The 13,169-nt window shown below is 37.9% G+C and overlaps 1 protein-coding gene across 1 annotated transcript in view; it reads left to right on the forward strand.

The window, feature by feature from the left end:
* The first annotated feature begins 781 nt into the window (after positions 1-781).
* The window catches only part of TAOK1 (TAO kinase 1), a 150,542-nt gene continuing 138,154 nt past the window's right edge, over positions 782-13,169 (forward strand). Inside the window, exon 1 of the mRNA XM_063111080.1 lies at positions 782-1,419. The gene's annotated coding sequence lies outside the window, so the exon portion shown is untranslated. The remainder of the gene's footprint in view (positions 1,420-13,169) is intronic.

Consider the following 13,169-nt stretch of genomic DNA (forward strand, 5'->3'; position numbering starts at 1 on the left):
CACACAACAGATCTATTATATATATTTCAGTTGTTTCGTTGGTTGGAAAACCACGATTTTTTATGACTGCACTTTAGGCACATCTTGAGATTCTTCAGTAAGAACCACTGAAGGGGTTTTAAAAAGTTTTTTAACCACAAAAAATGAGATAAGCTCTACCTCTTCCCTGCATAGGACCCGTAGGACTCTTTAGTTTGTTCACTCCTCGTTTCAAAAAATTCTCATCACTCAACCTACTAAATCCACAAAAAATTTTCAAGAAGTTGTCTCTTTCCTACCGTCACCAACATAAAGGGTGGCTTAGATCTCAAAAATTAGTATAAACTCTTGCAGTCTCAAAAACTCAATTACCTCTGAATTTCACGGAGGGAGGGAACTAAGTTGTGCAGGAATGGGATATTCTATACTTCAGGGCAAACATTCGCAGCATTAGTGGGTGATGAATGCTTTGGACATGGAAAGAGGGAAGGAGGGGGAGGGCAGATAAGCTCTTCTTCCTCAGATTTCCGGGTTAAAATGAATGCACCTGACGCCCTCGTGGCATAGGAACTCCGGGAGCTGACAGAGGCCGGGCTGGACAGGCTGGGGTACTCGGGGCCACCAGGCAACTCCGCCCGGAGCAAGCATTCACGCGCTCTCGTGAGGGCGCGCGCGCGCGCGCGCGCACGCAATCGTGTCTCGCGTAGGGTCGGGCCTGTCAGGCGGGAAATCTCGCGAGATCGGAGACTGGGATGCCTGTCGGGAGGAGGGGAGTGGTATCGGGGAAGGGGGGGGAACCTGGGCAGCGGCCGGGATCTGTGGCTTTAGGGCTCGGAGAGAGAGAGGGAGGGTGTCAGAGAGAGTGGGTCGGTGCCGCCGCCTTCCTGAAGAGAGAGGAGGGGTCCTGCTCGCTCTGTGCCCTTCGCGGGCCGACAGCGCTAGACACCCGCGAACCTCTGAGGCCTCCCGGCCCCTGGGGACCCCGCCCCGCTGCCCGCCGGCCGGCCCGCGGCCTCTCTTGCCTTTGTGAGCGCCCCCTTTCCAGGGGTGGTGGTGGTGGCAGAGGGCTGCGCGTGGGCCCGCTCACCGAGGGGCCGCGGCGGGGGACCGAGAGGGCCTCGGCTGTGTGAGGACAGGAGGCGGCCGAGGCCCAGGCCGGTTCCCCCGAGGAGGCGGCGGCGGCGGCTCCCGGCACTTCCCCGCGCCATCTTAGCTGAGCCCAAGCGCTGAGGGCGCCTCCTCGACCCCGGTCGCCCCACGCCCCCCCCCTTGCCCCTTGTCGCAGAGCTTGGGCTGGGCGGCTTGCTGGGGCTGGGGGGGGGGCGGCGGTCTGTCGCCGAGCCCCCTCCTCCTCACTCCTCGCCCTCCCAGAGTAGCGGCTACCGGAGCGCTGCAGGGGGCTGCGCCCGACTCCTCCGCCCCAGACCTGTCGACGAAAGGGTAAGGGCACCTCTGCTTTGGGAAAGAGCGACTTGGAGGGGGGCGGGGAAATTCGGCCCACTCAGGCCTCTGTGTGGAAGAAGGGACATGGGGGGGTGGGGGAGGGAGACAAGGAGGGTCTGTGATTCTGTGGGTGGGGTGAAGAAGCTGGTGAGTTGGGCGCCCTCGCGTTTTGAGGGGCAAGAGCAGTTACGTTCTTTTTTCCTGAGGGTCACCAGAAGAGGTGGTGAAAGGGGATGTTTCGAGGAAGGTGTGGCCCTCAGAGGGAGACTGGGCTGATGTGCACCCCGGTTTAAAGGCACGAGGTCCCTTTCCCTTCTGGTCCTTCTGGTCCCTCTGCTCCTCTGGCTCCTTCTCCTTTGTGATGTCTGTGTATTCACGGGAAGTGAGACTGCTCTGGATAGCCTGTTGGATAGATTCCATCTCCTCTCAGGAAATTTATACCCCTTTTCTGTAGAGATGATGGAAGCGTTTCACTCCCCCTACCCTTCCCCCTTCCCCATCTACTGTCTACTGCAATGCTGCAGAAAAGTCCAAGGCAGTTTCTTATACACAGACCCATGTCTACACTGAAGGGAGGGGGAGCAGGAGAGGGAAGTAATGGCGCTTCTCTTGGAAGCACTCTTTTTCCTATGGTTTTAAATCGATAACAGTACCGTTATAATCCTCTTCCCCTGAGATCTGTCCATGGGAGGTATATCTGTTCCTGTTGTTATTGTTGGTGGAATATGGCCTCTCGAGAGGGACCCCTCTTATGTTAGAACAGTTTTGATGTCTCTCTTGCTCTCTCTTTTTGAGGGAGATGTCTGGATTGACATTTTTTTTGTGAGCATGTTAGGTGTTTGTTAGGATTCAAATAAAATAATTTTCTACCCTCTCATTTCCCATTTTTTTTTCTACCTATGACTTCTGTAGTTCTTGAAGAATTATTAAAAATTATTACACACAGACGGACAGGCTAATAGTCATTTCTCCCTGAGCTGTGAATTTTTAAGGTTAATACTATTTTGTATAACATTGAAATTTGGAATTTTCTGAAAGTAGTTGTAACAAACCTTTCTGTAGCAAGTGCTTTGTTTTTTAAGGAAATGAAAAGTAATAAGCATTAATCTGCCTGATTATGCTATGATAGATCTATATTCTGTAGTCATTTTTTCACTTTTGCTTTATGTCGTATTTGTTTTAAAACAAATCATCTTACCTGGTTTACAGTAGTGCTTATCGGTTTTGTCCTTAGTAGAGTAGAAATAAATAGAAGTTAAAATTTTAACATTCTGGAAGTGTGTTGCCAAGTGCTTTTTGTGACCAAAAAGTAGTTTTCAAATCTTGAAGTAGTATCGATGTACTGTTGATACATTTTCTTAAGTGTTTAGATTTACTGAAGAGATTTCAAAAAGTTTTGTATATGAATATTAATAGAATTAAATAAATTTTCCACAAAGTGATGAAGATGACTAAAATATGTACAGACATGAATTGTCTTTATTTTACTAACAAGTTGTACTTGGTGTTTAAGCTCTACTTAGTGGGTGACATATTTTTAAATACCTCCAAATGCCATCTACATTTTATGTTGTCATTAAATGTCCATTAGAGCTTTCTTGGTGTGTTTGTTGCATTTTGTAACCTGTTTTAAGACAGGGACTTAAAGATATTGTTAGCAGTAGTGCTAGGCACTAATTTAGTTTGTCATCTTATTTCATGATTTTGATGGAGACATGCTGTGTTAGATAAGTTTTATTTATTTTTGTCAGAAAATGAAATTCTCTTTACCTTCTTTATTCCCTTTTGATGTTCATCTCAATTCATCTAACTTAAACAGCACTATTCATTTGAATCTTTATTTCATGGCACAAAGCCACTTGTTGGGATGTGTAGAGTTTTCTCCTCTATGGCAAAATATGCCATAAAGTGTAATTCTGTATATTAGGGTTTGCTGTTGATAATAAATTCATATAAGAGGGTACTTCATAAAGTTTGTGGAAAAATGGAATTAAAAGATAATACAAATCTTTCCATGAACTTTTTGAGGAGCCCTTGTATACTTGCGTGTGTAAATCCAAGCATACTGCTCAGTAGTGACTGGTGTTATTTTGGAAAGATGCAGGCAGAGAGGATTTATCAGTAAAAGCTACCACACTTAAGGATGTACACACAAGTAGGTTAACTACTTGCTATATTTCAGCATGTTAGAACTAAGTGGTGCTCTTTGGGAAAACTAAAAAGAAACCCTGTTTTCCATAGCTGGTAGGAACTCTGCCTAAAGGTGGTAAGAATATGTTCATGATCAATTAGATAAATTCATTATTAAAGAGAAACTGGCTGAGGGTTATTTCAGATGACCTCTGATGCCACTGTCAGAAAGAGAATACTGAGAGCTGAGTCTGGACTGATTCCAGATTGGTATGGCACTTCTTATGTTTCTAAGTAGTTCATCTACAAAATGGCAGTGTACATCACTTCCTGTTCTTTCACAACTGGCTCTTTCTCTGGATTCCCTTTTAATGACTTAATTTTTGGCGTTCTGATATCTGATTTGTTAATTTGGTTATAATTCTCATGTTTTATAGATGGAAGAATTTCTAAGAATCAACTGAGTTTACAGACTTTGCATAGTCTAAGAATTTCTTGACGGTAACAAAACATTGCTTCCAAACTAAAGGATAATACCTCAAAGAAATTTAAAGGAGTTTTAAAGAAATACAGCATTGTATAAGACCAAAAGTATGAGTGAACTGAATAGAAAATAATTTCTCTCTCTCTCTCTCTCTCTCTCTATATATATATATATTTTTTAAAGATGACCAGTAAGGGGATCTTAACCCTTGACTTGGTGTTGTTAGCACCACGCTCACCCAGTGAGCTAACTGGCCATCCCTATGTGGGATCTGAACCCGTGGCCTTGGTGTTATCAGCATCACACTCTCCTGAGTGAGCCACGGGCCGGCCCCATAATTACTATATTTTCTGTAATATAGATTTTGAGAGAACTGTGGATATGGCAATTAACTGAATGTGTGTTAATATAAGACAAGCATTCTGTATATCAAGGCATATATGTGAAATTTGGTCTCATGTTTTGATTGCCATTCCACCAATAAGAAAGAAACTGATTACAGTATGCCAGAAAGACTAGATGCTCTTTTTCTTTTTTGTTGGCTGGTTGGTGCAGGGATCCAAACCCGTGACCTTGGTATTATAAGGCTGTGCTCTAACCAACTGAGCTAACTGGCCAGTCCTGGATGCTCTTAACTGACCTTAAAGGTATAATTTATTTTAAGAATTTGCTGGTTCTTAGTAGACATGTGAATAATTGGTAAATCCAGACGTTATCTAGGGGCCATCTGTTGGCATTGAAATTAGAGTTGAAGTTAACCAGTTTTTCATGTTACCTGGAAATAAATGTTGTATTTTGCATTTGGTTGATTTTTTAAAATTAAAATCAGTTAATTTTTCATTTGTATCTCATTTTGGTTATCAGTAGTCTGTATTACTTTCAACAATTAGTTGTACTCATACTGATTTAATCTTTTAGAAATTAAAAGCTTTTTTTGTACATATTAGTTAAGGGCTGCTGTTCAGTTCAGGATCATATATGAATAAATCTCTTCTAAAAGTGTTATTTCTGTAGTCAAGTCTTGCATAAAATTGAGATCGTTATATTAAACAGTGCCAGCATACGTTCATCTGCCATTAGGTTTCTGTACTTTTATCATGGCTGGATGTTTTTTTTATTATTCTTTAAGATTTCCCATTATAAAATGTAAGTGAGAAGGTTCACCTGTATTATTTCATTCCATTATATTCCATTGTTGGGTTAAAGTATTTTCACTTTTAGTGATAAAATTGATGTTTAGCTTCATTAAAGATGTGTCATACCTTCTCAAAAATCTACATGAGTTAAAAAGTTGTGTGGAGGGACTAGAAGCAATTATTTTCAATTGGGATGTTTCTGTCATTATTTGGTAGCAATTATTTCCATATCGGTCTCTTCCAGTTGTGTTAGAAGCAGACTTTTTGTTCTGAAATACAGTCTAAGGCTGTATCTTCTTACTTAGTGACAAAATTAAGTGGTCCCGTAAAAGGTGGAAGAGTTTCTCAAAATGAAAGTACCTGCATATAAATAAAGTAAAAGTACAGGTTTCTAAGTACCTTCCATAATAGATATACTACAGCCTGTTAAAAATGCCACTGTCAGTTATGTTGTAGGTTATTAAATATAACTACATTTATAACTTATCATTAGAGCTGAGATCTTTAAAGCTTTAAAGATAAATTTTAACTTATTTTTAAAGCTGAAAAGGGGCTAATTTTTCCTCTCGATACATTTGATCAACTAGTTTAATGCAGCTTTGAATAAGTGAATTACTGCAACAATTAAAAAGACATGCAAAGTTTATTTTCTGAGAAAAATGATCAAATAATAGAATGGAGCAAAGCTTTCTGGTTTGCAGCCACCAATAATAATAAAACTGGCACTTAGTATATTTTAACATCATTGTTCATTAGCTGTGTAACTTCATTTAACTTTTTCTTTTTTGGCAGCTGGCTGGTACAGGGATTGAACCCCCCAGACCTTGGTGTTATCAGCACCACGTATTTAACTTTTTAAGCCTCATTTTTTCCTATCTTAATATGAGGTTAGCATCTACTTTACTAGGTTGTTAGATTTAAATAGAATAACCCTTGTTAATTACTTAAGGTATTGCCTGATACATAGTAAGCACTCAATAAGTTGTTGGCTATCACACCAGCTGCTTAATAAATGTTAATGAATGAATACAGGGAGTCTAATGTTATTTTAAGAATGAATGAACTGCATTCTATAATTTTGATTTGAAGTTGGATTTATACATTTGGATTCTGATGTGTATTTTTGAAAGAAATGGTTAGAATATTAGGGTGGCTTACTAATAAGTTTTTGTACCTATTAATGGACAACTAGGTAGTACTAAATATGATTTTACTCTATAGGAGGTTTTCTTTTTCCTTTGCTGGATATAAGGCCTGTCCTAAGGATTGAAATTTCCCCTTCTTTTGCTACTTCATTCATTTATTTAAAAAAAATTTGGTATCACTCTTCCACCTCTTGGAGCTCTTTTCACCACCCTCGACTTTGAAGGCATCCAGAGTCCTCATGTTCTCTTTTTATTTAGGTATCCTTTGTAGGTGTGTCTTTACCTTGAAAGCACATTGTATTCCAAAATGTATTCATTCCATAAAGTTAAGTTAATTATTATGTACCAGTAAGACACTGTCTCTGTCCTGGAGGAATTTTGTCTTCTCAAATTTTCCACCTCCTGAATGGTTTTCTCAAGCTAGATATTCGTAGGAAAGCGAGGACTTATATGATAGGAGTATGGTATTTCAGTTGGTATTGTTTCCTAGAATTCAAGGGTGCTGATTCCTAGAGGGGAATATAACATGCTCACTTTCAGATTCTTTACTTTGACATGTAGTAGTCAGTCATTTTTCTGTTCTGTAGAAAAGAACAAATACTTTGAAAATGGAGTAATTAAAAGATCTTTTTATTTTTAGCTTAAGTATTGACACAGCATTTTTGTGTTTTGTGTATGAATGTCCAATTATATAAAATAATGCCATAAAACCTTAGTCAAAAGTAAAGGAATTGTAAGAAGGAAAAGATATGAAAATATTTTTATTTAGGAAAGAAATGCCTATACTAAGGAACTTGATTACTTAGCAATAGGAAGTATAGAATTTGGATATTTGTTTACATGACATTTTTATTGAACTGATTATACATACTAACATACAATGAACTGTTGGAGAGAGCCAGTACCTCAAAGAATAGCATAGTGTTATAGGAAAATAAAAATATTGTTGATATGTGAACTTTGTTTTTGTAATATGTACTAGATAATTTGACAAGTTAGAAGAGAAGGTTTCACAATAGTTTATTTCTGTGGCAAAAGGTGTTACATCAAACCCCTAAATTATGAATTATTGTCAAGTGAATATATATGAATTAGATGCTGTTTATTATTTAATAATCAATTAATAAGGGTAGTGGTAGATTTTTTGTTTTTGTTTTTTGCATTTAGTAGTTTTAGTATTGGAATTAGATTGGATTTTGTGCTTATAAGCAGGGCCAAATGTGACTTGTGAAATTGTTTTTTATTTTTATCAACATGAATGGTGACTTAGTTTGGAAGTTGCATGCTCTGGGAACTTTAAATAGGAATCAAATAACTTTAATTTTTATTGATCATACTTGGAATGCAGATTTTTTAATAATGTGTTGTTCTTTTAAAAATTTACCTTAAGTTGGTGAATTAGCTTCCCAATATTTTATACTGTATCTACTCCAAACAACTAAATTTAGCAAGGCATCTGGTGAATTTAAGAGTCTTGTAAATACAGATTTTCATTCATCTTTTCAGGTGATGGCAATGGCATGGAATATATTAGGGTAGGTAGGAATAGTGAAATAGATACAGCAAGCAAACATTTAAAATGTGTTTTATGACTATCTTTGGGATGGTAAATCTAGTCATTAAGAATAAAATAGTTCTGTTATTGAGATATGAAATATTTGTTAAAATAAATAAAACAACAATGATATAAAAGCTGTCTAATTTTTTGACAGTATGTTAAATTATACCACAATAACAGAATTTGTATTGGATTAAAGTCAGATGAAGTAACCCCAGATTTTAGAATCCGTTATTTTACTTTATTTTATTCAGTAAAAATTTACTTATTTTATTCTTACTGTGGTGTGAGATTCCAAAAGTTTTTTGAAAGTGTTCTTTTAAAAATCCTTTTGAAGCATGGTCATTAAGCCAGTTGGTTTCCTTGTGCTGCACTAAATATGGAAATCAATTTCAATTTAATATTTTCTTCAGATACTCAGTTATAATTTTTGATTTGTTGGTATATACTGTGGAAATATCAAATCAAAATAATGATTGATGGAATTTGAATTTAAAGACAGCAAGTAAGCTATGTAGCTTTTGTATCAAAATAGGATTAATCAATGACACATGTATTTTTTATATTTTCTGCATGGTACATTGTAGGCACAGTGGTTATCAAAGTAGGTTCAGTAATGACACATTTATATTTATTACATGTTTTTTATGTGCTATTTTCTAGATACTGTGCCAGGATACGGAAATAAGTAAGACTTAATCCCTCCCATTTTGTGGTTTAGTAGGGATCAGACTTGCAAATAAATGCATACAAGAGTGTAGTGCGAGGTTTCCCAAACCGGGCAGTATTTACATTTTGGGTAGGGTAATTCATTGTTGTGGGGGTTTGTGCTATGCATTATAGGATATTTTACAGGATTTCTGGCTTTACTCATTAGATGCCAGTACACCTCCCCCCTAAGTTGCGATAATCAAAAACGTCTTCAGACATTGCCAAATGTCCCCTGGGGGGCAAAATCATCTCTGATTGAGAACACTGGTATAGTGGATGCTGAGTTGGTAAGTGGAATGTACAAAGAGCTGTTGTAGGACAGATAAAGTAGAGTTAAGAGGTATTTAGGTGGAATGACTCCTGAGGGAGTAAGATTTTATATGGCTGTTGAAGAAAAGTAGGAGTGGAAAGGGTATTATATACCTGAGAGCAATGAAAGGTCAATATATTAGAGGGTGATTACTGATAGTGTGTTGCTATAGGTTATTTATGTGGTTTGGGATGGATATTTGGTAAAATGAAGCTAAAAAGCTTTGTTTGAGCCGTATCTTTTTTTTTTTCTTTTTAACTCTTTGAGGTAAAATTAATGCAGCGAAGTTCATGAATATTAAGTGTAAGCCTGTTGAATTATAGAACATTTCTAGCACTTCTCACAGTTATTTCTTTTTATTTTTTAATTTTGTGGTCCCTGGCCAGTACAGGGAAGCAAACCCTTGACCTTGGTTACAAGGGTACGCTCTCACACGGCCCTCCCAGTATAGTTATTTCTTGACGGGCCATTTTTGTTGTGCTTCTAATTGATGTGAAAATCATATAAAAACAGGAGTGTGATATGGTCAGATTTGTGTTTTGCAAGGATTACTCCAGAGGTATTGTGGAGAATAGGTGGGCAGAAACTGTATGTAGGGAGGCTTGGTAGGAGGTTATTACAGAAGTCTAAGTAAGGAGTAGAACTGAGGCTGGCAGGTTAGGTCAGTTGGTTAGAGCACAGCCTTGTAACACCAAGGTCAAGGATTCAGATCCTTCTACCAGCTAGCTGCCAAAAAAAAAAACGGAGTAGGACTGTCATGATGTATGTGTTTGAGAGAGATTAAAGCAGAAAAATTGATGGAGTTCGGGGCTTACTCTGGAGGTAGGGGAAAGGATATATTGAGGATGACTTTATTTTGCAAGGGAAAGATAACAATTTTGGCTTTGGTTGTGTGTCAGGAGAGTCTAGGATATATTGTGGTAACAATTCAAAAATTTCAGTGGCTTTTAATAGGGCAAACAGTTTTTTTTTGCTTGTGCATGCTCTGTTTATGTGGAGGATGAGAAGAGGAGGGGATTCTGTTTGTTCTTGCTCTGCAGGGTCTCAGGCTGATGGAGACTTCATCTCAACATGTGGTTCTGTGATCTCCATGTCATTGGGAAGGGTACTGTTGCTAATAGCTCACTGGCTCTTAAAGTCTCTGCCTAGAAGAGGAACAGGTCACTTTGGCTAATAGTTCTTGGTTAAAGCAAGTCATATGGCCTTAAGAGATTTCACAGAGGGTAAGGAAGTGCAGTTCTACTGATGTCCTGAAGAAGAGGAGTACTGAAATATTTTAGCTGTGGTAAATATTTGTCATTATGTTGACTCGTAGCTTATTTAGTCTGTTAAAAAGTTAATTATGCTGAAATTTATGGTAAGAATTTTAGTAGTGATAAGAGCCACCATTTATGAGCCAGGCACCGTGCAGGTACTTAAAGATATATTTCTATTTTAATTCTTTACAACATTCTTGCAAGGTAGATAGCAGTCCCCTTTTATAAGATGAGTTTTGAATTCACAAGATTAAACTCATTTGTAGCTCTGTATGTCCTCTACTTCCTTGTAATGTTTGACATTATTTATTATCCCCTTTAGTCTTAAAATTTTTATTTTACTGGTACTTCTTTCTGACTGTTCCTAACTGTAGATGTCTGTCAGCACTTGATGCTTTTTTCTCTCTTCCCACTGCTCCCTCAATCCCATCCCTTATACACAACTGCCTACCTGACATATCTTGTACTTCTTGGATATTCTGTAGACACATCAAGTTCAACACATCTAAATTGAACTCATCTTCATCTCCTCTTGCAAAAGGTTCCTCTTGTTTACCTACCTATTTCAATGTTAATGACATTTTAAAAAAATCAACTTTACCAAGGCATAATTACTTGCAGTAAATTTATACATTTTTAGTGTACAGATCAGTGGCTATAATGATCACCTGAGTGAAGATATAGAACACTAAAAATTCCCTAGGCCCCCTTTCAATTAGTCTCTTCCCCACTGTTAATCCTGTGCAGCCACTGATGTGATTTCTATTACTCTGAATTAGATTTGTTTTTCTAGAGTTTCATAGAAATGGAACCGTACAGTATGTATTTTTGTGTTTGTCCTTCTCTTGGCATAATGTCATGTATCAATAGTTCATTTCCTTTTATTGCTTAGTCCATTCACCTGTTGATTGATATTTGAATCATTTCCAGTTTTTGGCTACTGTATAAAGCTGCTGTGAACATTAGTGTACAAGCCATTTTTATGGATATATTTTTATTTCTGTAAATAACCTTTCTAAAGTCTTCTAAGTTAGAGAAGATTGTTTTTGATTCTTTTAATCTCTTTCCTCACCTATAATACATACAATAGGTTATGATGTCACTAGATTTCTTCTTTTGAAATATGTTTCATTCTTACCTTTTCCAGGGACCTGTAACATTCTTGTGAGAAGCTACTTTTTGTGAAGCCTTATGTTAGGGGATGTAAGGATCATTATGCAGATGGTGTAACTTGCTGAGTGAGATTTATAGTCAGGTGGGGTTGCTGACTCTTGATTGGTGAGATGGTGCTGATATTGAAGGTACAGGATGGGGAGAAGGGCTGTTGCTGCTGGATGCACTCTGTCCTTATAAGCACTATTTTAGTCCCTGTTCTTGTTGGTAGTCTTCTTGTTGCCACTTTTAGTTTGTTTTTGTTTTGTTGTATATTCATGGGTATGTCTGTGGTGTGGGGTAGTGAAAAGTTTATTGTCATTTATGTCTCGTTGCTCTGTGAACTTGAGCAATCAATCTCTCTGAGCCTCAGTTTCATCATCTGAGAATGGTAATAATAATACTATTTCACACAGGGTTTTTAAGAGGATTAGATACATTGTTATGGGTACAGCTCTTAGAACAGAACATGGCATGTCATGTTATGTGTGTTAATATTATTTTAATTCTGTATTACTTAAAAGGCTGTCTTTTCCTTTCCCATATCAGATCCTCTTACATATTGCTATAAGAATTATCTCCTAATATAGCACTCTTTTACTTATTCAAATCACCTGACAACTATTTGTGTGTCTTTTTTTTTTTTCCAATTGTGGTATAATATACAAATAGTAAGGTGCATATATGAATTTTTAGAAATGTACTCACCGCTCAGATTCAGCTATAGAAGTTTTTAGCATTCTAGAGGGCTCCCTCATGTCCCTTCTCCCTCAATAACCATCCTTCCCACATCTATTCTGATTTCTTTACCATAGATTATTTTTGCAAGTAATTCTTTTGCTTAGTTTTTAGTTATCTTTGATTTGTTTAGTTTTTAAAGTTATCTGTGATTGTCCCTTCCATATCTATGCAGCCTTATTTCCCATTATTGCCCAGCAGCACACAGCACTTATACCTTCTCTGCCTATGTTCATGGTGTCCTTTTAGTGCACTTTTGATCTCATCTGTCCTGTTCTCCCTGTCCATTCAAGTCTTCTTCCATGAAATTGTCCTCAACTGCTCCAGCTTATGCTGTCCTTGTTCTGCTTTAAGTTCTTTTTTTTTTTTGGTCATTTTTTCGTGACCGGCACTCAGCCAGTGAGTGCACCGGTCAGTCCTATGTAGGATCCGAACCTGCGGCAGGAGCGTTGCCGCACTCCCAGCGCAGCACTCTACCAAGTGCTCCACAGGCTCGGCCCTGCTTTAAGTTCTTTTTTGCTCATTATCAGTGTCCCAGTTAAGTACTTAATGATATATTTTCCTTTTTTTGTAATTGCTTAATTGACTTAGCTTTTACTAGGATATGATTATTTCGTATCCCTCTCTTGTAATGTCTGGCATAGGACATATAGTACTGATTATTGAATAGAATCTAATTGAATTTTTTAACTTTAACTTCTCTTAAGTGTTGGACAACAACTAGCAATCACAGTAGAGAATTTGACAGTGAACTAGGACAGTTATTTATAAAACCACAGAGAGTAAAAAACACAGCACAGCTTTATGAAACTTTGTAAATCTTGAGGCTATTCCATTATATTAGACTGCAGTAGAATCAGAAACTTAGAACCAGAAAGGATCATAGAGATAATCTAATTAGGTATTTACCCCCTTAATGCTGAACCTGTGGGAATTGCTTGTGTGGGTTATAATAGGTCTGTGAACTTCCTGAGGTTGTATGCAATTTGCTATGTATGTGCACATGTGCATTTTTCTAGGGTAAGGGTTTGTGAGTTAAGTGGATTTTCAAAGGTATCTGTGATTCAAAAAACATTGAGATCCTGTGATCTTGCAAAAAATGACATTTTACAGATGAGACAACTGAG

Source organism: Cynocephalus volans, chromosome 10 (assembly GCF_027409185.1).
Source record: "Cynocephalus volans isolate mCynVol1 chromosome 10, mCynVol1.pri, whole genome shotgun sequence".
Taxonomy (NCBI): domain Eukaryota; kingdom Metazoa; phylum Chordata; class Mammalia; order Dermoptera; family Cynocephalidae; genus Cynocephalus; species Cynocephalus volans.